Source organism: Tachysurus vachellii, chromosome 9 (assembly GCF_030014155.1).
Source record: "Tachysurus vachellii isolate PV-2020 chromosome 9, HZAU_Pvac_v1, whole genome shotgun sequence".
NCBI classification, from domain to species: domain Eukaryota; kingdom Metazoa; phylum Chordata; class Actinopteri; order Siluriformes; family Bagridae; genus Tachysurus; species Tachysurus vachellii.
Genome location: NC_083468.1, coordinates 866,765 through 894,264, shown reverse-complemented (window position 1 = coordinate 894,264; position 27,500 = coordinate 866,765). Strand labels below are relative to the sequence as shown.

General features: G+C 39.1%; 1 protein-coding gene across 3 annotated transcripts in view; it reads right to left on the bottom strand.

Moving 5' to 3' along the window:
* The window catches only part of tspan4a (tetraspanin 4a), a 101,815-nt gene that overhangs the window by 40,108 nt on the left and 34,207 nt on the right, over positions 1–27,500 (bottom strand). The gene's annotated exons all lie outside the window — the stretch shown is intronic.

Below are 27,500 nucleotides of genomic sequence, written 5' to 3'. Positions count from 1 at the left end.
GAGAGACGGAATATTTCTGCTAAATCATCAACAGTAAACGTGAGCACTATCACGTCCCTCATTAAATAAGCAATAATATTATACTATTATCTGTACATTAAATTCCCAAAGCACTTCCTCTTACAGACCGCTTAATTACATCCCCATCTAAAACAGAGCAGATACTGAAACGGAGCTGGTGTCCTGCTCGGCTCTGTGTGTCACTACGGTAACACAGCCCCATTCTGTTAGCTGGGAAACATGGAGATGTGACAGATGTTTAAAATTCTCACATCATTAACACACTGAATGCAGGATTGTCTTTTCCTCTCTTTAAGCGTCTATAAATTGCTGGAAACAATTTTTTTAAATATTTTTAAAACATATTTTTGTGTGTGTTTGTGTGTTTTCAAAACCCTCACACACACAGTTCACTTATCATTTTAAATGTAATTATAACACTTTTGGCTTTGTTATTAAAAGAGTATTTTTCACCACTGAAACCTCACTAAAAGCGAGAGTTTAACCAAGTGCGCGCACACACACACACACATACACACACACACACACACACACTCACATACACACACATACACATACAGTACACACATACACACACACACATACACATACACACACATACACACACACACACATACAGTACACATACACACACATACACATACACACACACATACACACACACACACATACACACACACATACACACACACACACACACACATATACACACACATACACACATACACACACACACATACACACATCACAGACCTCCCGAGTTCTGTTATCTGATTGGTGGTCAGCTGTTGATACATTTCCTATAACAGCAGCTCTGACTTTACTCTGATGTACTTGTTCTACTTTGATATTGTTTCTATAGTAACAGCTCATGTAAGAGATGTAATAAACACACAACAGAGATGTGTATAATAACCATACTAAAATGTGTGTGTGTGTGTGTGTGTGTGTTGGTACGTAAGATCATGTTTGTTTAATGTGGTAAGTCTCCAGTGTCAGCGCTATGTAACAGTCAGATGTAAAGCTGTAACAGAGGAGTTTACACTACTTCTCGGTTGCTAGGTAACACGCAATGAGCTGCACGTTTATTTTCATGTCTTATTAAGTTGAAAAGAGAGAATAAAGAGAAGCTGCTGAGGGGGTGAGTGTTTATAGCTGAGCGAATGGAAGAGACAGCAGAAAACTGCTGTAGTGTAAGAGGAATAAAACATTTACGTTTAATTATTATATTAATAATAATTATTGTTGTTATTATTATTATTATTATTATTATTATTATTATTATATCTTTTTCTCTCAGAGATGAGGACAGTCGTGTTTTACTCATTGACAAGAAAATGAAAAGTTTCAGTACCGAAATAAGTTTATTTCACACTTCAATAAGCTGTTGCTTTTTTCTTTTTTCATTTTGCAGATTTTCGCTGCATTCTGTGGTGTTTGTCGTCGCTGCAGTCGGTAATGAATGCACAGCCGGCTGTAAAGTCTGTCTCTCATAAATAAGACATGCGCTGGTGTTTTCCTGAGGACGAAACCAGCAGCGAATCTGTCACAGGCGTTCTGATAGGTTCCAGATTAACACGAGCCTGTAATGTTCTTTCTGAGCAGCTTTAACAGATCCCCACATGTGCTTTATGCACCATTAGAGCACAGAGCTCACACACACACACACACACACACACAAACAGATATTTACTGCTTACTCCACTCATCTGACATCTCTGGTTACAGGGCTGCTGAGATCTGCTCGACATTTTACTCCACAATAAATAAAGCATGGTTCTGCTCCTGCAGGATGGAGAGAAGGATTTGGAATTTGATAACGAGTTCGAACTGAGAACGAGCGAGTGCTGACGAAGCAGAAGCCAAGAGGAGAAGAGCAAAAAATCAATAATGAGCTAACGACCATCAGGTTCTCGCACCATTCTCGCTCTGTCATCTGCAGAACCCAAAGATTCACCATCGTCTCCGACTGAAACCACTCAGAAGAACACAGGAGCAGATCCTCCTCCTCAGTTCCATTCAGTTTATTTGTTTAGCGCTTTTAACACTTTCTCATTGTCTCAAAGCAGCTTTACAGAAGTATGGAAACAGAAGTGAGAGAAAAAGAAATAAATATATAATAATAAGAAGAAGAAAAAATAAGAATAAAAAAAATAAGTGAATATATACAATTAAAGTTTAAAATTAATTTAAAAAGATTAACTTAAAATTTAAAATACTATATTTATATATATCCCTATCCCTAACAAGCAAGCCGGAGGTGACGGCAGCAAGGAAAAACTCCCTGAAATGATATGAGGAAGAAACCTTCCTCCTCCCTCCTCCTCCTCCTTCTGTTCTGTTTACTCTTTTATTCTTTCACATAATTCATTTCCATTTAAAACAATGTTTGGTTCCTAAACAACCACACACTAAATATTCCACACAACCCAAGAAACCATGGATCATCATCATCATCATCATCATCATCATGTTTGTGTGTGTATACGTTTGAAGAAAGAACTCTTTTCCAATAACCAAATCACACATACACAGACACACAGACACACACACACACACACAGACACACACACACAGACACAAACATACACACAGACACACAGACACACACACAGACACACACACACACACACAGACACACAGACACACAGACACACACACAGACACACAGACACACACACACACACACAGACACACAGACACACAGACACACACACACACACACACAGACACACACACACACACAGACACACAGACACACACACACACAGACACACACACAGACACACAGACACACACACACACAGACACACAGACACACACACACACACAGACACACACATACACACAGACACACACACACACACACACACACACACACAGACACACACACACACAGACACACACACACACACTCTACAGGGAATTTGTTTTTATTCTCTAACACTGTTTTCTGAGACGGTGAGGAGCAGAGAGTGAGTGTGTAGTGTGTAGTGTGTAGTGTGTAGTGTGCAGTTAAGCAGTAGAACAGTGCGCTGTGCTAAAAGCCTCCTGGCAGGTGCTAACATCACGATCTGGTGCAAAAACAGGTTAAAGATTCGCAGAAGTGCAGCAGCCACCAGGACAGAACCGTTTATTCCTGACCATAAAAAGACATCACAACTGAGTGCAAAGTGGAAAACAGGCTTCAGCACATCAGTGTTATACCTGAAAATTACACTCACACCTGCACAGAAATAAACCTTCAGGCTGTGAGTCTCTGTGTGTGTCTGTGTGTGACACAAAGTGTGTGTCTGTGTGTGTCTGTGTGTGACACAAAGTGTGTGTCTGTGTGTGAGACTCTTGTCTCCTCATGCTGCTGATCTCCAGGACAAAGTGTGTGTCTGTGTGTGAGACTCTTGTCTCCTCATGCTGCTGATCTCTAGGACAAAGTGTGTGTCTGTGTGTGAGACTCTTGTCTCCTCATGCTGCTGATCTCCAGGACAAAGTGTGTGTCTGTGTCTGTCGGTGTGTGACACAAAGTGTGTGTCTGTGTGTGAGACTCTTGTCTCCTCATGCTGCTGATCTCCAGGACAAAGTGTGTGTCTGTGTGTGAGACTCTTGACTCCTAATGCTGCTGATCTCTAGGACAAAGTGTGTGTCTGTGTGTGAGACTCTTGTCTCCTCATGCTGCTGATCTCTAGGACAAAGTGTGTGTCTGTGTGTGAGACTCTTGTCTCCTCATGCTGCTGATCTCCAGGACAAAGTGTGTGTCTGTGTGTGAGACTCTTGTCTCCTCATGCTGCTGATCTCCAGGACAAAGTGCTTGAGATAATCGGTTCAAGCAGAAATCTAAAAATCAGGAAGGAAAATAAAGGCCTTCATCAAAGCCTTCTCATTATCTTTGATTGTATTCCATTTTATATATTTATAAAAATCTATCTGGGACAAATCCAAGGACACTGTGTCCAATTCTCACATTAGATTTTAATTAAAACACCAATCAAGGTTAAAACCTGAATTATTTACATACTTTACTAAAATAATTCATATCTGATCAGCGGCGCTCCATCTGTTCTCTCAGGTGTAGGAGGTCCAACACTCCATCAGCCTACAGTGTAGTAAATAACCTGACGAACTGGACAGTCACATCCCAGGGAACTTCACTAAATCTGTCTTTAGCTGAAATATCGATTTCCTGGTTTGGCCGAAAAAATCATAAATATCACAAAAAGTCATAAAATCATGAAGTCAGCAAATATTTTATGCTCCATTCAATTTTAGTTGTGAATAAACACTCATTATAATCTAGCACTGATTTTGTTTATGCTAAAAACATTTTTTTTACTTTAGACAAAAATAACTTTATTTATTCTTATTTTAATAATATTTTGAATTTGACTACATTATTTAACTATTTAATTATTATTATTATTATTATTATTATTATTATTATTACTATTATTATTATTATTATTATTATTCAACCTTGAATATTAGTAAATTAGTAATTTTTTTTATTAAAAAATTAATATTTGTTTTGGAAATAGGAAAATAATTGCAGTAAGAAAAAAGTAATAATAATAAATAATAATAATAATAATGTATTGGTTGAATGATGAAATAAATACACTGTAATGTATCCATTTATTATTATTATTATTATTATTATTATTATTATTATTATTATTATTATTATTATTATTAATCAAACATTAAACATCTTAAAATTGCCAGATACAAAAATTTCCTGATGTCAAATTATGTGAGTAAAATTTAAAAAAAATTACAGAATAAAGTTTATTATTATTATTATTTCAAATCTTTCTCTCTCCCCCTCTCTTTCTCCCCCTCCCCTCTCTCTCTCTCACTCTCTCTCTGTCTCCGTCTCTCTCACTCTCTCCCTCTCTCTCTCTATCCCTTTCTCTCTCTCTCTCTCTCTCTCTCTCTCTCTCTCTCTCTCTCTCTCTCTCTCTCTCTCGCTCCCTTTCTCTCCCTCTCTCTCTCTATCACAACATGTGATGTACTCTACATGTGTATAAAGCTCTCCATGGGGGCGGGGCATATGCACCCCAGAGAGGTTTAATTGCATGGACACAAAACTAAGAAATGATGAAAATCTTTTTCTCAGAAGTCAGTAAGCACTACATTTAAATAAGAGTCTTTTTCATGAAGCTCTGAGAAGCCAGTCTGGGATTTCAGAGGAACTTTTTAAGGAACTTTCATCTCAATCGGAACACAGAATGAATGGAAAAGAAAGTAAGTCGGAGATCATTAATTCAGTCTTACTGAAGCTTCACTCGCTGCCTTTCACAGTAAATTACAGACTGACTATAAAATGCTGGAAAAAAAACTATAAAAATCTCTTAGTGAAGCGGTGAAGTTGATCCTGAGCAATTCACATTGTTAATCCTGGGGATCTTCACAGAGCAGCTGCTGGATTTATTAAATCATCCTGAACATTACAGAGAGCTCTAAACACATTAGGAACACAATTTATACCAGTGACTGAGTCCAGGCTCAACACCGGAGAACCTTCTATCAAACCTTATGTACCCTTTAATGTACTGTTGTCATTAACGAGTGTCGACTGTGTCATTATTGTGTCTTTATCCTTTTGAAATCAAATGAAACAATGCATTATAAACAAAGATAATCATTCATTATTATTATTATTAGGGATGTGGTCAGGGCTCGTTACAGCAGAGAGAGTGAGATCACAAAACTCAGGACTTCTGGTAGTTCCCAGAATATCTGTCTACTAAAGGTGGTAGAGCGTTTTCTTATTTAGCTCCCAAACTCTGGAATAGTCTTCCTGATAGTGTTCGGGGCTCAGACACACTTTCACAGTTTAAATGTAGATTAAAAACTCATCTCTTTAGTCAGACGTACACATAATACATCCCATAATATTGTGCACTATTACATCAGACTTGCACATTTTTATGAACAGCAGCTACGCTAATTCCGCTCCACTGCTTCTGTCTTTCTACCATGCTGAGGCATCCAGACATTGTATCAGCTCTGATCGTCTTCCGTGCGATGAAGATCTTGGACCTCCACTGAGACGAGGGCGACTCTGTGAGGATCCTGAGACATCTACAGATCTACCAGCTCCAGTTAGACTCTGTGATACTAAAGATGAGATGTGAACTCCATGTGATCTTTTACACCAACACAACATTTATCAGACTGTATATTTATAATCACACCCCCAGTGTCACCCAGATGAGGATGAGGTTCCCCTTTGAGTCTGGTTCCTCTCAAGGTTTCATGCTTCACCATCTAAGGGAGTTTTTCCTCCCCACAGTCACCTGAGTCACCTCAGACTTGCTCATTGGGGATAAATACAGTACTATTGTGATAGTACAGTACTATTGTATTGTGAACTAAATCTATCTAATAATAATCTTGAATTCTGCATTCTATTAATCTTTATATTATTCTTTATATTAACCTTCTGTTCTATGTTTCTGTTCTGTAAAGCTGCTTTGGGACGATGTCAATTGTAAAAAGTGCTATACAAATAAACTTGAATTGAATTGAACTGAGTGTCTTTCCTGTAAGTCCTGTAAAGAGTTATAGCACAGATAGAATTTATACATGATCCTAATGCTGAAATTAAAGGTTAGTGTTTGTATCTGTTTAAGGAGTGAGAGTAAGAGGAGCTAAAGGTGGGGTTCGTGTTCTAGTAGTCTATCTTCTCTTAAGGTTAATTTAAGGGCAAAGTTTTCAGTGTTAAGTTTAAAGGCAGAGATCAGGAGGAGTTAATGCGCATGAGAAATGATAACGTGTGAAGGTCAGATGAGACGTGAGACAGACAGACAGACAAAGATTTGCTTTAAAGATTAAAGACTCGTTTGTTTTCATGTTATGAAGCTGGAGACCGAGCTGAAGAAGATCTAGTCACTGATCTCGTCATTGTTTAGAAACATTATCTGTAATGTGAAAGATGACATGAGCATCTCTGTAGGTTCCACCTGTGTGTGGGTTCTGTGTAACAAGCTATATACAGGTGTAGTTATATCTTTATAAACACACTCTAATCTCATCATTACTGTGGTTTATTTCTCCTCCTTTATGCGATTCTCACGTGTGAAATTTGGTGCGTGTGTCTGTATTTGTGTGTGTGTTTGTGTGTACTTGCATGTGTGTGTTTATTTGCATGTGTCTCTGTGTGTGTGTATTTGTGTGTGTGTGTGTATATTTGCATGTGTGCATGTGTGTGTATATGCGTGTGTGTGTGTGTGTATATTTGCATGTGTGTGTATATGCGTGTGTGTGTGTATTTGTGTGTGTGTGTGTATTTGCATGTGTGTATTTATTTGCATGTGTCTCTGTGTGTGTGTGTATTTGTGTGTGTGTGTGTATTTGCATGTGTGCATGTGCATGTGTGTGTATATGTGCGTCTGTGTGTGTGTGTTTGTATACTGTATCTGTGCGTATGTGTGTGTGTGTGTGTGTGTGTGTGTGTGTGCATGTTTGTATGTGTGTGCATGTGTGTGTATATGCATGTGTGTGTGTTTGTATGTGTGTGTGTGTGTGTGTGTGTGTGCATGTTTGTACAGTATGTGTGCGTGTGTGTGGTGTGTGTGTTTGTATGTGTGTGTGTGTGTGTGTGTGTGTGTGTGTGTGTGTGTGTGTGTGTGTGTGTGTGTGGTGTGTGTGTGTGTGTGTGTATTTGCATGTGTGCATGTGCATGTATGTGTATATGTGCGTCTGTGTGTGTGTGTGTTTGTATATCTGTGCGTATGTGTGTGTGTGTGTGTGTGTGTGTGTGTGTGTATTTGCATGTGTGCATGTGCATGTGTGTGTATATGTGCGTCTGTGTGTGTGTGTTTGTATATCTGTGCGTATGTGTGTGTGTGTGTGTGTGTGTGTGTGTGTGTGTGTGCATGTTTGTATGTGTGTGTATGCTTCCCTCCAGCTCATGAACATCAGGAGGGAGTTTGAGGATGAGGATCAGCCTGAACATTGCTGGATTTCTGCCACTGCAACATGAGACGTGAGCGAGAGAAGCCAAGAAGCAGTGAGGAGGCACTACAGAAATAAATATTTTAGCTGCTCTCCAAATCTTCAGCGTCTGTGGTACAACACACACTCTCTGTTTCTCCTTCGCTGAAAAATGAGGGCAGCTAAATTTCTCACTAAAAACATCAAAGTATGATGAGTTCGATATCACAGTGTGTCTCAGACCTGGTCAGTATGTGGGGTTTTTCTGAACCTGCTTCATCTCGCGTCAGATAAATCACACACCATGAAGCCATATGGTCCTAATTTATACCAGTTTAATCTGAATTCTTTATCTTTTATTCATACACACAGCCTAGGAAGCTACATCTCTCTCTCTCTCTCTCTCTCTCTCTCTCTCTCTCTCTCTCTGTCTCTCTCTCTCTCTCTCTCTGTCTCTCTCTCCCTTTCTCTCTCTCTCTCTCTCTGTCGCTCTCTCTCTCTCTCTCTCTCTCTCTCTCTCTCTCTCTGTCTCTCTTTCTGTCTCTCTCTCTCTCTCTCTCTCTCTCTCTCTCTCTCTCTCTCTCTCTCTCTCTCTCTCTCTCTCTATACCCCAGAAATCTGACAACAATTACATTTATCTGTTTATAGTTACATCATTTAATGTCATGAAACATCCACAAAATAAGTCCTTACTAATATTATAGAAGCTTTAAATGCTTGTTCCCTCACCAGACTCTTATTTTCTCTGTCTTCAATGTAATAAGATAAAGAAATACAGATTTAAATTGGTTCCAGGATCATGACCTCGATTCTAAACCAAATAAATCATTTTCTTCTTCATCAGGAATCAAGCAGAATTTCTGTGTAACTGCACCACATAATCATCTAGATTATTATACACTGATCAGCCATAACATTAGAACCATCTGTCTAATATGGTGTAAGTTCTCCAGGTGCCTCCAAAACGGCTCTGATCCACTGAGGCATGTCGAGGCATGGACTCCACCAGACCTCTGAAGGTGTGCTGTGGGATCTGGAACCAAGATGTTAGCAGCAGATCCTTTAAATCCAGTACATTGTGAGGTTTCCATGGATCTGACTTGTTTGTCCTACATATCCAACAGACGCTCACTAAGATCTGGAGAATTTGGAGGCCAAGTCAACACCTTGAACTCTTTGTAATGTTCCTCAAACCATTCATGAACAGGGGGCATCATCCTGGTGAAAGAGAACACTGTGATTAAGGAAAACTGTTACTATCAACAATGTTTAGGTAGGTGGTATGTGTCAAAGTAACCACCAAATGTCAAATTAACATCTACATGAAGTCCAGGACTCGAGGTTTCCCAGCAGAATATTGCCCAGAGCTGGAGCACCTTATTCTCATAGTGCATCCTGGTGCCATCTCTTCACCAGCTAAGAGGTGTAGACATATCCGGCTTCATGTGATGTCACCTGATTCATCAGACCTGGCCTCCTTCTTCCACTGCTCCATGGTCCAGCTCTGATGCTCACGTTTCTGTTGTAGGAGCTTTGTGTGGTGTTCAGAAGCCTGGTCAACCTTCAGCCCTGCAGGTTCGCAGCTCCAAACGGAGCAACGATGATCTCAATGACCCGACTCTTTTCTTTCAGAGCCACCGTTCACTTTTTTTTAGCAGCTTGTGCAACAGAAGCTCTTCTGTGGGATCGGACAAGACGGATTAGACTTCACTCTTCACATAGCATTGGGTCTTGGGATCTGGTTCACCGCTTGTTCTTCCTTAGAGCACGTGTGGTAGGTACTGACCCCTGTACATCAGGAACAGCTGTTAGAGAGATGCTCGTCGTCGAGACATCACAATCCAGGCCTCATCAGTCACTCAGTTCCTCACACCCATTTTCACCTGTTTCCCAAATACCAACTTCACCTGCTGCCGAATATGTCACACCCCCTCACAGCTGCCATGGTAACAAGACGATTAACAATATTCACCTTAATAATTTATCAGTTTGTAAAATCTTGCACGATTCATCAGTATCAGTCATAAAAGTAAGTGGTTTTAAATTGTTTCATAAATTTTTTAATTCTTTTTTACACATTTTCCCTGGATGAGGACTAAAGATGACAGTCATGCTACTAAAGTACTACTGATTTATAGGAACTAGTGTAAAAGTTTAGCACAGTAACTAGAGAGTAATTAGACAGAAATATAACGGACCATATTAATGAGTCATTTTCTATTTCTTTCACAGAGTATTTTAAATAATTGATCTCAGTTTCGTTCGGTTCATTAAAGCAGATTAAATCCTGATTCGGAAACTCATCACTGCTTCATTGTTTATTTAACAGATGTGCAGAGGTTCTGTTTCAATTCTAGAGACCAGAAGGTTCTGAGTTCACGTCCCAGAACTGCTGACCTGCTCATAAACTGTGGATTTGATATGAAACAGATTTAAAAGCTTAATGTTCACTGGATCACTAAAGAAAGCTACAACAGAGTGTTTTATTACCAGAAAGCCTTCAGAAATTGTTCCTCCAGAGGAACAACTGAAGAACCTTCAACCTTCAAACTCTGATCATTGTGTTCTGCATGAATCTGGAATAAACAAGGTTCATTATGTACAAGCCACCATGCAACTAACCACCATCCCAACAACCAGTCACTAATCACCGATATTCCCAACAGATAGTCACTACCAATTACACATGTTCCTGAAAACAATGTCAGCAATTTATATTGCTTTACATCCAATATGCAGGTTTATATGCAGCCTTTATCACCATAGTAACAAGACAATAACAATAAATGCTACAACAAATTGAATAACTGTCTATCGCACTGATTAGTTATTGTCCTAGAATATCTTTACTCATTATTCTCTGGTGAGAAAAACCATCCTGTGTGTGTGTGTGTGTGTGTGTGTGTGTAGCTGCTGTAGGTGGTTCCTGAGTGTTTGCTCTGATGAATGACTGGCGTGGGGCTCTTATGAACTACTCAAGGTGCTCTGTGATTCAGCCAATCTGGCACTTTTCATATCCTCTCAGCCTTCTCCAGCTTCCTGTAGCTCACACACCTGTTCTATAACCACCTCCTGCCTGTACACACACACACACACACACACACACACACACGCCTACGTCTCGGCTTTGCTAGCATTCTGCTCACACAGCTGCTGCACTAAAACCCAAACCCTGCCCTGTTTTCGGACTCGTGTCGTCATTAGCGCTCCGCTAACTCATTTATTCGTCCATGAGGCGTGGCTGTGTTTCTGATTCGGGTCACATCGCTCCCTTTTCCTCTCTCGCTCTCTCACTGCAGTGCCCTGACGACAGACAAAACTCAGCTTCGTTTTTATCTCTGTCTTTTATCATCTCTCTATTTTTCTTTCTTATCCACCTGAGCACTCTTTTTCCTCTTATATTTTTATGGAGTGAGAAGGAATCGATGAAGCCCTCTTTTTTTTTTCCTTTGTCTCTGTGTGAGATATAAAGCATGTCTCTTTTAAGTTAGAGAGAAAACAGGAAAAAGGGGAGGAGAAAGAAGAGGAGGATGAGCAGGAGGGCTGAAGAGCTTGTGTTCTCTGCTTCACAGCCATGTGTTCATCTCCCAGCCAGTCGCATCCACACCGGACACAATGCTGCCCTTTCATTAGCCGTGAAGATGAACGTCTGTTTCACAAACCTGCTGCAAGCTCAAGTGTTTCTCTCTCACAGCACGATGATTTCCTCCATCACTGATCCACACACAAGCTCTGAGTTTTCTCTGTTAGCTTTGTGTTAATGTTTTAAGTGTTCGTCGATTAATTATTATTATTACTGTTAAAATAGAGTGTGACATTCATCACACCACCAAATATCACATCCCTGAGTGTTTAACTCCTTATGAGTTCCCATCATGCACTGCGTGACCTTGAAATGATTTTTTTACATTTTCATTCCTTGAACCTGTTCATGAGAAACATCAGAGGATCCAGTGAGGATAATGCACACACACACACACACACACACACACAAGGTTTCACAGTGTACACACTGATCTCACGCTGATCTAGTCGACTCAGCATATTAAAATCCAAACAGAGAGAGAGAGAGAGAGAGAGAGAGAGAGAGAGAGAGAGAGAGAGAGAGGGAGAGAGACAGACAGACAGACAGAGAGAGGGAGAGAGAAAGAGAAAGAGAGAGAGAGAGGGAGAGAGACAGAGAGAAAGAGAGAGAGACAGAGAGAGAGAGAGAGAGAGATGAATTCTTCCTTCACTTATTTCTTCTCTCCTTTATGTAAAAGTCAGACTTTCTTTATCCCATCATCACTGTCTAATCCCTCACAGCTAGATTAGACTCAGATCAGCGGTGGCTTTAACTCCATCCAGACTAGTTTTCGGATGCTGCTGCTGCTGATGGAGGTGAACATGGCATTAAAACCCTAACAGACTCAGCTGTAGTCTTCACCTGGAAGAGTCTCCACACTGCACTAATCTCTCACTCTCACTGATAACATATTGATTATAAAGAAAACACGTCGATTTTAGGGAATCAGACAGAGACACACTTTCTCTGGTTCATTTACATTCATTAAATCATCAAACACAGCTGCACTACATTTAATCATTTTAATTGATTTTAGATCAAATAAGTTCAAGATCTTAGAAAAGTGCACATTTAACTGTAATATAAGTGATTATAACAGACCCCTGAAGAGTAATTACATGTTCATGAATAATTCTCGTCTCAGCTTCACTATTCTCCTCATTCTGAACTGGAGATTTCTGAAGGTTCAAATTCTCACCACTTATTAACACTTCTGTCCTTCAGCTTCATGTCCAAATCCTCCACTTCTGCTTCTATTTAAAGTTTTAATGAAAAAAGTCGTCTCAGGTTAGCGTTAAATTCCCACGTCCTCCGGGCCATTCGGAGAACTTCTCCAGCTCCAGCAGCTGCTCCTCCGAATTTCATCTTACACTAATATACTACGTTTTTTAAAGATTTTTTTTTTTATTTTTATTTCATCAATAAATTTGTCAAGAGAATGCAAAAAAAAAAAAGATTAAAAAAAAAGAAACCACTGTAGATTAAATAAAGGAGAAATAACAGCTCCAGTTCTGTGGAATAACCACCTGACACTCAGGATCCTTCCTCCTACATCCTCCTCCTTCCGTCGACAGAAACCTCACAAAGTGAACAAATATAGCGCTGAACAATAATCTGATGATTGAAGCTTTAATATTTACTGTGACAGCCTCAGCGATTAAAAGTGATTAAAGCATCAGCCTGCGTTCAGAAAAATATATGATGTAATATTAATGTTAATGAATATTACTAGTCCCCTGAACATCCCACCTTCCTCACACAGACTGAATACACTGCTCGTGACGTGGTCAGGCTGTGATAATTAACGCTCTATAACGGCAGCCCTGACAGCTGTGCATCTCACGTGCTCTAATACGTTACCGTTTCTATAGCAACAGCTCATTAACAGGGATGGACGTTATGGTGCCGTTTCTGTAAGGAGAAGCGTGTGTGTGCGTGCACGTGTGTGTGTGTGTGTGTATGATGTAGTGAAGGAGTCTCCAGTGTCAGTGCTGTGACAGAGGAAATGACACTTCTTGTTGGTTTCCATGGTAACAAGCTGTGTATGTGTATCTGTTTATACTAGATACTATAAAGAAAGCGACAGCAGGAAAAATAAAATTTTTGCGACCGTAACAATAAAGGGATAAAAAGTTTCATGACGTGAGTATTCTGCAATTGTTGGGAAGTTGCTGTGGTGTAGGAGGAATAAAGCACGAGGGTATTTATTAACACAGCTCAGTATTTAACAACAAAACATAACACTCAGCTCAACACTTTCTTTTATCTCTTCACTCTGAACCATAATTCACTCATCCGCTTTTTTCCGTACTTTCACTCCTCCGTTCTGAAAACTTTCTTTCAGCAGGAACACCGCGGTGCACGTCACATACGTTTTCGTGTAATATCTCGAGTCATTGTGGCTTTTAGTGACATTTAATTCACAAATATATGTAAATTGTGCACTTAGTCAACGAATAAATAAGTTCACTGAGCGTTACGTGAAGAATCTGTAATGCTGTAAAATGATAATTCTGAGATGTTAAAAAAGCGTTCTGAGTATTTCAGCTTTAATCTGAGCAGCTCTACTGACCTACATTTTACATTCGGGCCTTAAATTCATTTAATGCTCATCGTCAAGCAAGGACACAAATCTATTGTTTAATATCCATCAGCGTAAAGAAGAGAATTCTTCCAAACGCTTTTGTAAATACAGAGTCGTCTGTCTTTAAAAGGAAACTTTGGTCAAATAGTTATGTGAATTTCAAGAAATCTGTCAATTAAAGTAAATAAATCAACACAATCTGAACGAATAAACGTACGAATGGATTAATTAATGAAGGTGTTAGTACTGAACTTATCTTTAATATGTTAATAAATAGATACTAATAAATAAATAAAAAGCTTAGTAGAAATTAAACTGTTCATCGTTATTGAAAGTGACGGATATAAATCTAATAATGTCTAATATTCACCAGTGTAAATAATTCACTAAACTGATAATTTCACGAATCCATTTAAATCATGTCTGACATTCATAAGATCTGGAGCCCTCGTGCTTCATCACCTGTGTATAACAGCTTGGGATAAGTTATAAGAGCTCGTAACATCATTCATGTTAGAATCCAGTGACAGTGTGGTGGGTGAAAGACTCCTTATGGGACGGTGCTGGGTTTGTGTTTCAAGCTGCAGATCTGACAGCACTGAGTGTAAAAATAGGGACGAAGCTGTCAGAGCTGCACTCGCTACACTCGTGAACGCTCAACCTCTCAAACGCTGCTGTTGATTATTAAAGGTGATAATGTGAAAGCTAAAAATGATGAGAAATGGATTAAGTACAAAGCTTTTAAAAGAAAAGGATATTGTAAATGATGTAATTCTTGTAAGTAAAACACTACGCTAATGTCAGGACAGCTCATAGACACTCATAAAGCCCTTATTAACAGTAACTGCACTAATTAAAGCTCTCATTAGTTCTCATGTTATACATGTTATACCTTTTATCCATGTATAGTTCTGATTTACAGCATGTTACAGCAGTTGTAAACTGTCTTTCCAGACACAACAGCTCTGTGCTAACAGGTAAAGTGTAAGGTTTAAAGTATAAAGTGTAAGGTGTAAAGTGTGAAGTGTAAAGCGTGAAGTGTAAAGTGTAAAGCGTAAAGTGTAAAGCGTGAAGCATAAGGCGTAAAGTGTAAAGCGTAAAGTGTAAGGCATAAGGCGTAGAGTGTAAAGTGTACAATGTAAAGTGAAAGGTGTAAATAGTAAGGCATAAAGCGTAGAGTGTAAAGCGTAAAGTGTTAAGTGTAAGGCGTAAAGTGTAAGGCGTAAAGTGTAAGGTGTAAAGTGTAAAGCTTGAAGCGTAAAGCGTAAAGTGTAAAGCATAAAGTGTAAAGTGTAATTCATAAAGTGTAGAGTGTAAAGCGTAAAGCGTAAGGTGTAAAGCGTAAAGTGTAGAGTGTAAAGCATAAAGTGTAAAGTGTAAGGCGTAAAGAGTAAGGTGTAAAGTGTAAGGTGTAAAGTGTAAGTCTGAGCTTAATCAAAAACAAAACCAGCTGGCGTGTGATGTCAGACATTGGTGTCTGTGACACGTTTGTCTGTGACACGTTTGTCTGTGACACGTTTGTCTGTGACACGTTTGTCTGTGACATGTTTGTCTGTGACACGGTTATGTGGTGAGGGGAGGTTTTACTTCAGAGGAGCTGTTTTTTTAAGGCCTTTGGTTCTGAGATAAACACAAACAGCTGAGTAAGGAGCAGCTTTCATGTCAAATTCTGAAGCCAAGTCGTTATCCACAAATAAGCAGCCGTCATTTCTGAGAATAAAACACATTTCTGGTTGTTACACGTCTATAAAAGCCAGGAGAGAAAATTGAAAATGCTGACATGAGGTAATTTCTCTATCTGTGCTCAAAAAACAGTGAAGTGAAGCTGTGAGTCGACGGAATGTTCTTTACTCGACACTGATCTCTGGGCAAAACACGACGTTCATCATGGGCAGAAACACAAAAACCCAGTAAAGTAAAGTCTGATCTGTGACATTAGAGATTTTAGTCATACTTATTGTTTCAGAGACAGACATTGTTGTATCTTTACACATTATTGTTTTTGTTTAAACTAGCACTGAACATATTGAGCCAAGTTTTTATTACTTATATAAAAGTGTTATAAGTAATAAAATAAGTATAAAGTAAAATGATGTAGCAGTTTATTAAAAGGAAAAAAGTAGTAAATATTGGAAACTAGTTAATATTTTATTATTTAGTGATCAGTTTATTTAAAAAATAGAAATCCAGTTAAATAACTAAACTAAACTAAATAAAAAAAAAAAGAGTAATATTTACTTTTTTAAAGCTGCATCTTGTTGTTTTTTTGTTTTTCATTTTGAACAAAAAACACCTGCACAGACCCACTTAAAATTTCTTTCTGCCCATTTACTGGTCCCATTTTTCTTCAATTAAAAAAAACAAAACAAAGAAAATTAAATTGTTTTTTTTTTTTTTTTCGTTTTCATTTGCATTTTAAACCTCAAAAAAGTTTTTTTTTCTAAATACCATCGTGCTGTAAATGTTGTATAATTACATTCTATTCAAATCCACCAGCACATGATGATTGAATGTCTTTTTAAAAGGCTGAAGTTTCCCACCAGGAGCCTCGAGCCTCAGGCGTCGACGCTGTGTGACCATCATGCTGTGAACACACACGCTGAGTTAATTACGTACTTCTGATCTGATTGTATCATACACACGCCGTCTTCACACCGCACTGATATCATACACACACGTCTCTGAGCGGTGTGTGGATCAGTATCGTTACCTGCCACCTGGTTCTCTTTATATTAAAGAACACACCTGTGAGTCTGAATCAACTCCAGCAATAAACTACTGTACATCCTCGACACGCCTCGGAATTAAATCCATGTCCGGAAAGGAAATGAAATACCAGCGAGTCATTTTAACAATGTGTAGTTAATGTAACACACACACAAACACACACACACACACACTCACACACACCTCTCCATACAGCGTTCTTATGAACCTGAGAACCTGAGTGAAGGTTGATGAAAGATTCATATCGACACAGCATCAATTTATTTAGTCATTTCACGCAGAAAATTCCGGACTCTGTGTTCAAACTTGCTCTTGGATCCCTGAGCAGGACTGAGACACTCATCCCAAAGCTGTGCCTCCTGAATGAATCTGGCAAGGAATTAAAGAAAGGTGTTCTCATATTCCCGTTTTTAATAATCAGTTTATTCCTTTGTATTATTTGGCGTGATGAATTCATCTCACATGCTTTTCTTCACATCAGTGGAATCTGACAGCCTCCGTCTTATCATTAGTTTGTTCTCACGCTCGGTTCCTGTGTCCATCTACACCCTGTTGTTTCCTTGTGATGCCTCATTGGTAGTTACAGAGTGTTTTCGGGGTCACAAGGGCTTTTCCCACTTGGCCTGAATCTCTCAGTCTGCACTAAAAGGGAAGGCAGAATTCTGATTTCTTTCCGGACGACAGACTGACTATAGAATTCCACGTGTCGTTTTTGTGCGTGCAGCTTTACACAATATTAGCCGCTAGTTTCACCAGGGTTTCATTATTACCTTCCTTTGGTCCCAACACTTGGTGAAGATGCAGGTCATGTCCTCATGCAGTGTGTTTCTCACAACCACTCGGACCAGCAATCTGAGCTAATTACAGAGCTTCACTCATGGAATCAGGTCTATATCAGCTAACTAACTTACGGATGCTAGCAAAAGTTGTCAAACCTGCCAGTTGTTTCATAACTAATTAACTGATACAGGTCTTAAACCTCAGGCTTCCACAAATACAGGCAACAATTACATTTTTGACGACCACACTGCATCTGATATACAATACAACACAATACAACACAATAAAACACAATACAACACAATACTACATAATACTACACAATACTATATAATACTACACAATAAAACACATTACTACACAAAACAACACAATACAACACAATACTACACAACACAATACTACACAATACAACACAATACCACACAACACAACACAATACTACACAATACAACACAACACTACACAATACAACACAATACAACACAATACTACTCAACACAACACAATACAACACAACACAATACAACACAATACTACACAATACAACACAACACAATACTACACAATACAACACAATACTACACAATACTACCCAATACTACACAATACAACACAATACAACACAATACTACACAATACAACACAATACAACACAATACTACACAATACAACACAATACTACACAATACAACACAATACTACACAACACTACACAATACAACACAAAACAACACAATACAACACAATACTACACAATACAACACAATGCTACTCAACACAATACTACACAACACTACACAATACAACACAAAACTACACAATACAACACGATTCCATAACTGACAATGGTCATGTGACAGACGGCTGAGAATCTGGAGTATGAATATAATGTAGTTACTGTAGTCTTAATGGTTATTTTACACACTAGCTGTTTGTCCTCTTTTCAGTTACTATTGATTTTTGATCATTTCTAATAAATAATGATCAGTTTATGATCGTTGTATTGATCCATTTGAATCGTTGCCTTTTAAATCAATGCACCAATCCAAAAGCTCTGAATCTTATACCTCTATTAACTAGCATGGTAACGAGTCAGAGTCAGAGGCAGCGGCAGGTTTTCTATTGATTACTCAAAATGGTGAGGATGATAAAACGAGGCGTCACGTCGCTTATAAAGCTCTAGTGTTAAATATATGTAATAAAGTCCCACTTTATTATCCAGACCCTCGGTTCTGTTCTCCAGGGTTCACCAGGAACTCAAGACCATGAAAGCTTTATGTCATCAGCTCGAGTGAAATGTATTTAAAAGCACTGACCTCACAGTCATTACAGTCATTAACAGAGAACTGTAGGTCAGGTGCAGTGCTGCGGACGGCGTTCTGCACAAGGCTGTGACGCCAAACTTTATTTATTTCCTTCTCCTCTGTCCATTTTTCTTGCTTTGCTTTAATCCAGAGAACCTGAAAATCTAACGTCATGCCGATTTAATCCAAACTGCTGACGATGGATATATTACTGTGTCTGTTGCTCACCTGATAAACAACCCAGCCTCAGTCTGTCTGTCATCATGTTCACCATCACCCCAAATTCCAAAGTGAAAAAAAATAAGGAGCTCATTAAATGTCGGCTAATTTCCATTCCTTCTTTTGTCCAGTGGAAATTGTTGCTACTTTTCATGTTCAAGCTCATCTTTTCTCAAATAATCGGTATGAGCCTTTCATATATCGATTCCGACTGTTCCGCAGCGCAGAGACTCGACTCGTGAGCGTTATAAATGATTTCCCATTCATGCTCTCTTTCTATTCAGCTTCTGTTGAAGCTCTTGTCTAGTGCTCACTCACTCTCTCACTCACTCACTCCCTCACTCACTCACTCTCTCACTCATCTTCTACCGCTTATCCGAACTATCTCGGGTCACGGGGAGCCTGTGCCTATCTCAGGCGTCATCGGGCATCAAGACAGGATACACCCTGGACGGAGTGCCAACCCATCACAGGGCGCGCACACACACACACACACACACACACACACACACACACACACACTCTCATTCACTCATACAATCACACACTACGGACAATTTTCCAGAGATGCCAATCAACCTACCATGCATGTCTTTGGACCGGGGGAGGAAACCGGAGTACCCGGAGGAAACCCCCGAGGCACGGGGAGAACATGCAAACTCCACACACACAAGGTGGAGGTGGGAATCGAACCCCCAACCCTCGAGGTGTGAGGAGAACGTGCTAACCACTAAGCCACCGTGACCCCCCTTGTCTAATGCTATTACTGAAAAAACCTCTTCTTATTTTATCTGTTATTTCTCCAACACACAGCACAACATTTTATTACCGGCGACGATCACAGAACAGCAATCTGTTCTTGGACCACTTTTTTTCACAGTTTATTCCCCCGAGACATCTTGGTTTGTAAGATAATTAAGCCTCGTGTGAGTCACGTCTCGGCTGATTTACGTTTAGTGATGACCATAAAAAGTAACGCTCACATCGCAGCGAGGCGAAAATGTCAAAATGGCGTCTAAACGACCTCCAAGCCACCGAGGGTAGGTTCTTCCTCCTTTTATAGGGCACCATTTCTTTTGTCCTAATTGAATGTCTAGTCTTCTTGGTCTTAATTTATGGATTTGTTTCTTTTAAGTCTTTAAACTTGTCATTAAACAAGTCGTCTTACATCTCAAGGTAAAAGAATTTCTTCAGGTGTTAACAATTTTTTTCATAGATTTAACAAAATGCTCACTGAATTGAAATAAATAAGATTTTTAATTGTGTTTATGGAATCACACGTCGTCCATCACATTCTCTCTCTTTTCCTCCTGTAAACGAGTGCACTGCAAATATATCTCACAGACAGAAATCTGTATTGTTGACTAGACTACATCCTCCGGCTGAAAACTCCTGTGTGTACTTTTACAAACTACAGAGTAAAGCACCATCTCGTGTCTTGTCGTGTTGTTGTTGTTGGCTCAGCACATCTCTTTCACTCACAGTTCTCTCGTTCATCACAGAAGCACTAAGTGATCGATCGTGACAGTGGAAGAGAGTTTACTGAAATGTCCCAGAATATCGTTCTAAACCTCTATTCAGACGGGATTATTTTCCATGGGATGTGTGTAATGTAATTAAAACCACCACACGTGTGGGATTTTGGGCCGAATCCAATGAAATGACTCGAGGTACATTACAGTATTTCCTGTCTGAAGTATGAGTTGTATAATGTGGAAAAAAAAAGGTTTCTGTGCTTTTAAGTGCTCAGTATAAAAACTGAAGTTTTTACAAAAACGCAAGATGATAAAATACAGTCGACGCATCAGAGCATGTTCAAGTAACCTCTAAGAATGAGCTGATAAAATGTCATAGATGTCATATGAGGTGTGTCTCTGTGAGATCAGATGTTCATCAGATGTTCATCAGATGTCCTCCAGGAACAGATTTACATCCAGAAGTCAAATCCATCCAATACAGAATACTTAAATATTAAATATTTTATTTATATACATGTTTTAATGAAGCTGTGAACATCCTGAACCCTAACACTTCGTCCCACGTGATGTCACCTTCTCATTTTTCTCCTTCTCTCTCGTTCACGTCTTTTATCTTGAACACCGTGTCCACCGTCTTTCCGGTTCGCTTCAATACTCACTCCGTCCTCTATTACAAAGACGCTTCAGGAAACATATCATCATGCCAGACCAATTATTTAAAAAAAAATCCTCTGTCGATCCTGGCGCCTCTATTTCCCACCTGAGGTACGGGTGTCTGTGGTGTAGCTCCAAGCTAGATAAAACATCAGCTGTCATCTCAGTGGGGAAAAAATGATCTACATCCAACTGACCTAATTAACTCATTTCTTTTTGTGTCAAAGGTTCCTGAGAAAGTGTCTCAAGTTAAAAACTAAAAACCACTGAACACACTAAGACTCCCTTACAGAGTCATTAAAGCTTTAGATTCTCCGTCGTGTTCTACGAGGAGTTATATTTCATATTGTCTGTCATGATATACGTCTTACACACTGCTACAGATCTCTGCTGGTTGAACTTTTTATCTCTCCAATTCCAATTTCATTACTATTGACGTTTATGAATCCTCTTCTGCTCCTTTTACTCAAGGCGTCCCTCAGGGATCTGTTCTCGGGCCACTTTAATTCACCTTCTGGGTTTATTATCTATTTTTACGACCTCAGATCTATTTGTAATTGTAAATGAAAAAAAAAAACATGCTTATGCCAGAACCGACACTAGACTACTTTACCCATCAGCCCCAGCATGTCACGCATCCTAATGATCACTCAGACCTCTTCTAAGTTCCTCTCATTAGCAGCCTTTTTAAATTAAATTTCAAATGAATACACAATCATACACAGTATGGAGTGACAGGAAACAACCTCTATGGCTGTCTGAGTAAAATGGAATAAAGAGTAACATAGAATAAAAAAAGGAATTAAAAAATTTCTTTAGAATAAATTGAATTAAATTAGCTGGACAGAACAAAGTAAGTATATTTTGTGAGTGCTAAAAAAGTCTGCACGTGCAGCTACACCTTCACCTCCAACATTAAGTGACATTAAGCCTGTGTAGCAGTTTTCTCTCCGGACGTCGACAAGCGACTTGTCAGCTGCATGTGATCAGGTGGAGGAAAAGAAAAAGGCCAGATGGGGAGCGCTTGCTGCTTTTGCAGCTCCTGCTGGTGCTGCTGTGTCGAGTTGCGTGTGTATAGGAGACGATGTGTGTGTGTGTGTGTGTGTGTGTGTGTGTGTGTGTGTGTGTGTCTGAGACTTGGTTGGAAAGACACATGAATTGTGTTGATCTCATTCATGTCACATATCGCCGCTGTCTGGCAGAAACCTCGTATGTCCAAATTTGGTCAATTTCATATTTTTTCACATATCAATGCTATTGGTCAGTCCACACGTGGGTCTGTTATTTTTACAAGTTATTAACCAATCTAAAGTCTTGAAAATAGCTTGAGCGCAAATCTCATAACTCCATTGGACACTTCAACTGTCCACCTCTTCCTCACTCCGTGGGAGAGCTTCACGGCATATTTCTCCTCAAGAAGAGTCGCAACGAATCAACACGTCTTCTGAGGTAAATGTCTTCAAAACACTGGGCTCAAAGAAAAAAAAATCTTGACCCCCGCTAGTTCTGGTGCTCGTCTGAGGACAGGAATTTAGCGCAAGACAATCCACTGCAACGCAAAATAATGAAAAATAACGGTTTTGGAGATACGAGGATTCCGTCTGACAGCGATGATATCCAGTAATCAGACACATATCTGATCTAGCACATACCACATACCTACGTCTGACCCGGGATATGTAGCACTTTCTTTACTGTCCTTATGGATTTGAACAAATCTGTTGATAAACCATGTGACCATGTGATTTTCTCCTATTAGGTATAAAGCCTGTTGTATTTATAATTCTCTTCATTCAGATATTTTCTCTCGTCAGACCCATAAGCGATGCTTCGAATAAAAGAAGCCAAGGATTTGTGATTGTCAGTGGAAATGAAAAGCTGAACATAAGACAGATAAAAAATAAAGCAGCTGAAAGATCTGTACCTGTGATAGCGACAGCTGAGAGGAGGGCAATAAGTATATTATACGAGACGGCAGGAGACAGAGAGCTCGGATCAAGCAGCAGGAACAGACTTACACTTTCTACACTGCAATCCATCAAAAATATCAAAATGTCGCTTTCAAACTGACAAAAAGCTCTTTCAGTATTTCACCCGTTCTGCTAATCCATCTCCATCTCACATATTCAACAGACATTTATCGTTCACCTGCAATGGAACATTTCACTCCATCACCTCCTCATCTAACCATGTTACTCTTTCTTATATATATATATATATATATATATATATATATATATATATATATATATATATATATACTGTATGTGGCTAACTGCTAGGCTTTATAAAGGATAAAAATATAAGGAAAAATAATCAGTGATATAGGGGGTCACGGTGGCTTAGTGATTAGCACGTTCGCCTCACACCTCCAGGGTTGGGGGTTCGATTCCCGCCTCCACCTTGTCTGTGTGGAGTTTGCATGTTCTCCCCGTGCCTCGGGGGTTTCCTCCGGGTACTCCGGTTTCCTCCCCCGGTCCAAAGACATGCATGGTAGGTTGATTGGCATCTCTGGAAAATTGACCGTAGTGTGTGATTGTGTGAGTGAATGAGAGTGTGTGTGTGTGTGTGCCCTGTGATGGGTTGGCACTCCATCCAGGGTGTATCCTGCCTTGATGCCCGATGACGCCTGAGATAGGCACAGGCTCCCCGTGACCCGAGGTAGTTCGGATAAGCGGTAGAAAATGAATGAATGAATGAATAATCAGTGATGATGATGATGATGATGAAGTTACTGTTCCTTCCTCAGACATCACATTAATTTACCAACAATTTCATTTTTATTTCAATTACAGAACCTCATACTTCTTATCCTTTTATTGTTACTTGCTAACTGTTGTATTTCTCTCCTCTGATCAATCAGATTAAGGCTCAAGGTAATTATTATCTTTAATAATGTTAATATTAAAGTATAATGTATTATATTATATCTTCAATCCCGACGCTTCATACGTACACAGACCACATCGTGCCTTCGTATTTCCTTGAATCTTGTTATTCCCACGCGAAGGTTTTTATGTGTAGCCAGGAGAGATATCGATTAGCGAGCGCCTCGGAGGTTCTGGTCAGATTGCTTTGTGTTTTAGATTGTTGAGATTACATTTAATTGAAAAAAAAATTGACTAAAAACTGGGGCAAATGTTTCCTGTTGTAATTCTGCTTCAGTTCTTCTCCACCGCATTGCAGGAAATGTCCTCGGAGACAGACAAAAAGAAAGCCAGCGAGAGAAATAAGGGCAGAGATGTCACTGTGTCACATCTCAGGTGAAGCTGATTTAATATATTCTCTGCTTTATTCTGTAACACACAGGAACATCTCCGGTTCCTCTTCATCCTCTCCTACACACTCCTCCTCTTACCTGCTGCACCGCCATGACCGGATCAGTACGGCTTCATTTCCTCTCCTTTTTTATGCATCGTATTAAAAATAATAATAATGTGAGGTTTTTCTCCACCGTCAGTATTAAAAGCAGTAAACGTGTGTTTTTAGGGATGCTGAGCGTGAGCGTGAGCGTGAGCGTGAGCGTGAGTGTGTGATGTTCTCTGACCTAGATTAGCCGAAGAGTAAAAATAACTTCTAAGCGTACTTCCGCATCATGTCTCAAATCCCATTCCTCTCTTGATCTGTCAGTTATGTTGTACAGGACAGCTTTCTCCTCCATCTTCTCCTCTGTCTTTCTGGAGGTCCCTGAGGTGCTAAGGAAGCCATGGCCGATGTTAACAAGATTAATTACTCAGAGCGAGGAGCGTGGAGCAATCTGGCTGTTTTTTCTTTAGGAGCCTTAACAACCATTATAGCATTTCAGTGTGTTTGGAAAAAGAGGAGCTGAGGTGGGTTTTGTAATTCTGCTATAGCCATTTATGCTGCAATTTAGACTCATCAAAGCAACGCCTAGGGAAGAAAACAAGTGCTTTCTTTCTGTCTTTACTCTCCTGTTGTTCTGCTGCGTTCATTTCTATTTCCTGCTGTATTTAATCAGATCTTATCAGAATATCAGCCTTGTGTTTAAAACACTCAGACACCAGGTGATGGTGCGAGATGTAATCCTCGTGTATAATGTTGCGTTAATAACATGAACAAATGACACGAAATGACAGCAAACTGGACGTGTTTCAGCGATTAACCATCAAAGCAAAGCAGATGGTAGACGGCATTCTGGGAAAATATCAAGAGGAAGGTTTCTAAGGTCACACAGATCTCTGATTAAACCTCATCCTCCCTCCCTCCCTCCCTCCCTCCATCATTAAACACACTCTTTAAACTCCTGAAGAAAACTACTCTACATAAGTTTAGTCTAATAAATCAGGGACTGTATTCATAAAGAGTCTAAGAATGTCGATCTCCGAGAGAAGGAAGATCTCAGCGTGATTCAGGTCTCAGAGCAACTCTGAACAACTCTGAACAAGGAAAATACAACAACTTTTATCTTAGAGAGGAGGCGGGGCTAAACCTGTTGCTAGGTGACACATTATTTTGAAGACTGTGATTGGTTGTCTAAAATCTGCTCTATTATAAACCTTTACTTTGTCTCTATGTTAAGATATTTGAGGTTACAACGAGTAAATTATTTCTGACGCTACGGCATTCGGCTGATTTATTAGGTTCAGGTTGTAATTAGAAATTTAATCTCATTTTATTTTCTCAGAAGAAAATTTTTTTTAAGTGTTTTTTTTTTTTTGAGTGTTCTTTAGAAAGAAAATTAAAATAAACGTTTTTTTTTTTTCTAAATGTAGAAGTTTGTAGCCTCAGGGTTTTTGCCCTGAGTGATGCTTCAGGGTGATGGGTAAGAAATGTGAAGGATGAAAAAAAACCGAGCAGAAGAAGCTGATGTGATGTTATCATCTGATATCTTATTTAAAATCTATAACATAGAATAATATTTCTCAGAGATGGGGGACTCGAGTCATACTGTATGACTTGACTCGAGTCAGACTTAAGTCTCAAATTTGAGACTGGAGACTTGCTTGACAAATATTAAAAAAGACTCGGCTTCACTTTGACTTCACATTTATAACTCGAGACTTGACTCGGACTTGAGTTAAATGATTCAGAGATGCGGACTAGACTTGACTCGAGTCAGACTTAAGCCGCAAATTTGAGACTTGAAACTTGCTTGACAAATATTAAAAAAAGACTCGGCTTCAGTTTGACTTGACATTCATGACTTGAGACTTACTTGTGACTTGCACATGTGTGACTTATTCCCACCTCTGATATTTATCTATATACATAGCGGTTATTTTAATACAGCTCTAATTACTGTACTGCTGAGAGGATACTGGGGTCCTCTGTGCTAAAATTAGTGCTACTGAATCTTTCTGTAAATAAATAAATATTGTGCACTCAGACAGATGTAGGTGTGATGTGTGTGTGTGTGTGTGTGTGTGTGTGTGTGTGTGTGTGTGTGTGTGTGTGTGTGTGTGAGACAGAATGCTAACATGCAGTCCGTTGCCCAATGAAGTGCTTCTTACCATCAGAGACATAATTTGACTAATGGAGGCTTTTCGGAGGTGAAAACATGTCCACAGTCTCTAATAGCAGACGCCTACAGAGCTACAGAACTCACTATTGTGTTGGTGTTTTGATCCTTTCCTCCCACTAATCACAAAGCAACTGGAACATATCGGCCCAGGAGCCTCGGAGCCCCGGATCAGCCGTTGCGCTCATGACAGGCTGTGATTTCACGGGTCACTTCGTCACTAAGGGGGGTGGCGACGATGGATAGAGTTATAAATGTCAACATCAGAGCTGAAGATTTTATTATTAGTGTTATATATAATATTCTGAATATCTTTACCATGTGGTTTCAAATCGGACTGAAATCAGATTCTTAGACATGCGACTAATATTAAAAACAATCTAATTCACTCAGTTGTGTTTGTTAGATGTTTTTATGGTTTTTTGCTTTTTCATCTTTCGAGTTGACAAAAGATGTTGTTAGAAATAACAAATTTTCATTCCTTTAAAAAAAAAAAAAAATTTCACTTGTTTATCATTAATCGCCAAATTAAAATGAATGAACGAGATCTTGACTTGCCTTTAACTTCATAAATATTTTATTTTATTTATTTGATTAAATTTTTAAAATAAATGATCCCATTTTTGTGTTGGCCAAGAAATTCTAAATACCAAAGAATGAATGCAAAAACAGTGACTTTTTTATTTCTATTTATTTATTTGTAAAATAAAAAAATAGAATTATTCAGAACTAATCATTCTGATTCTAATCAGTT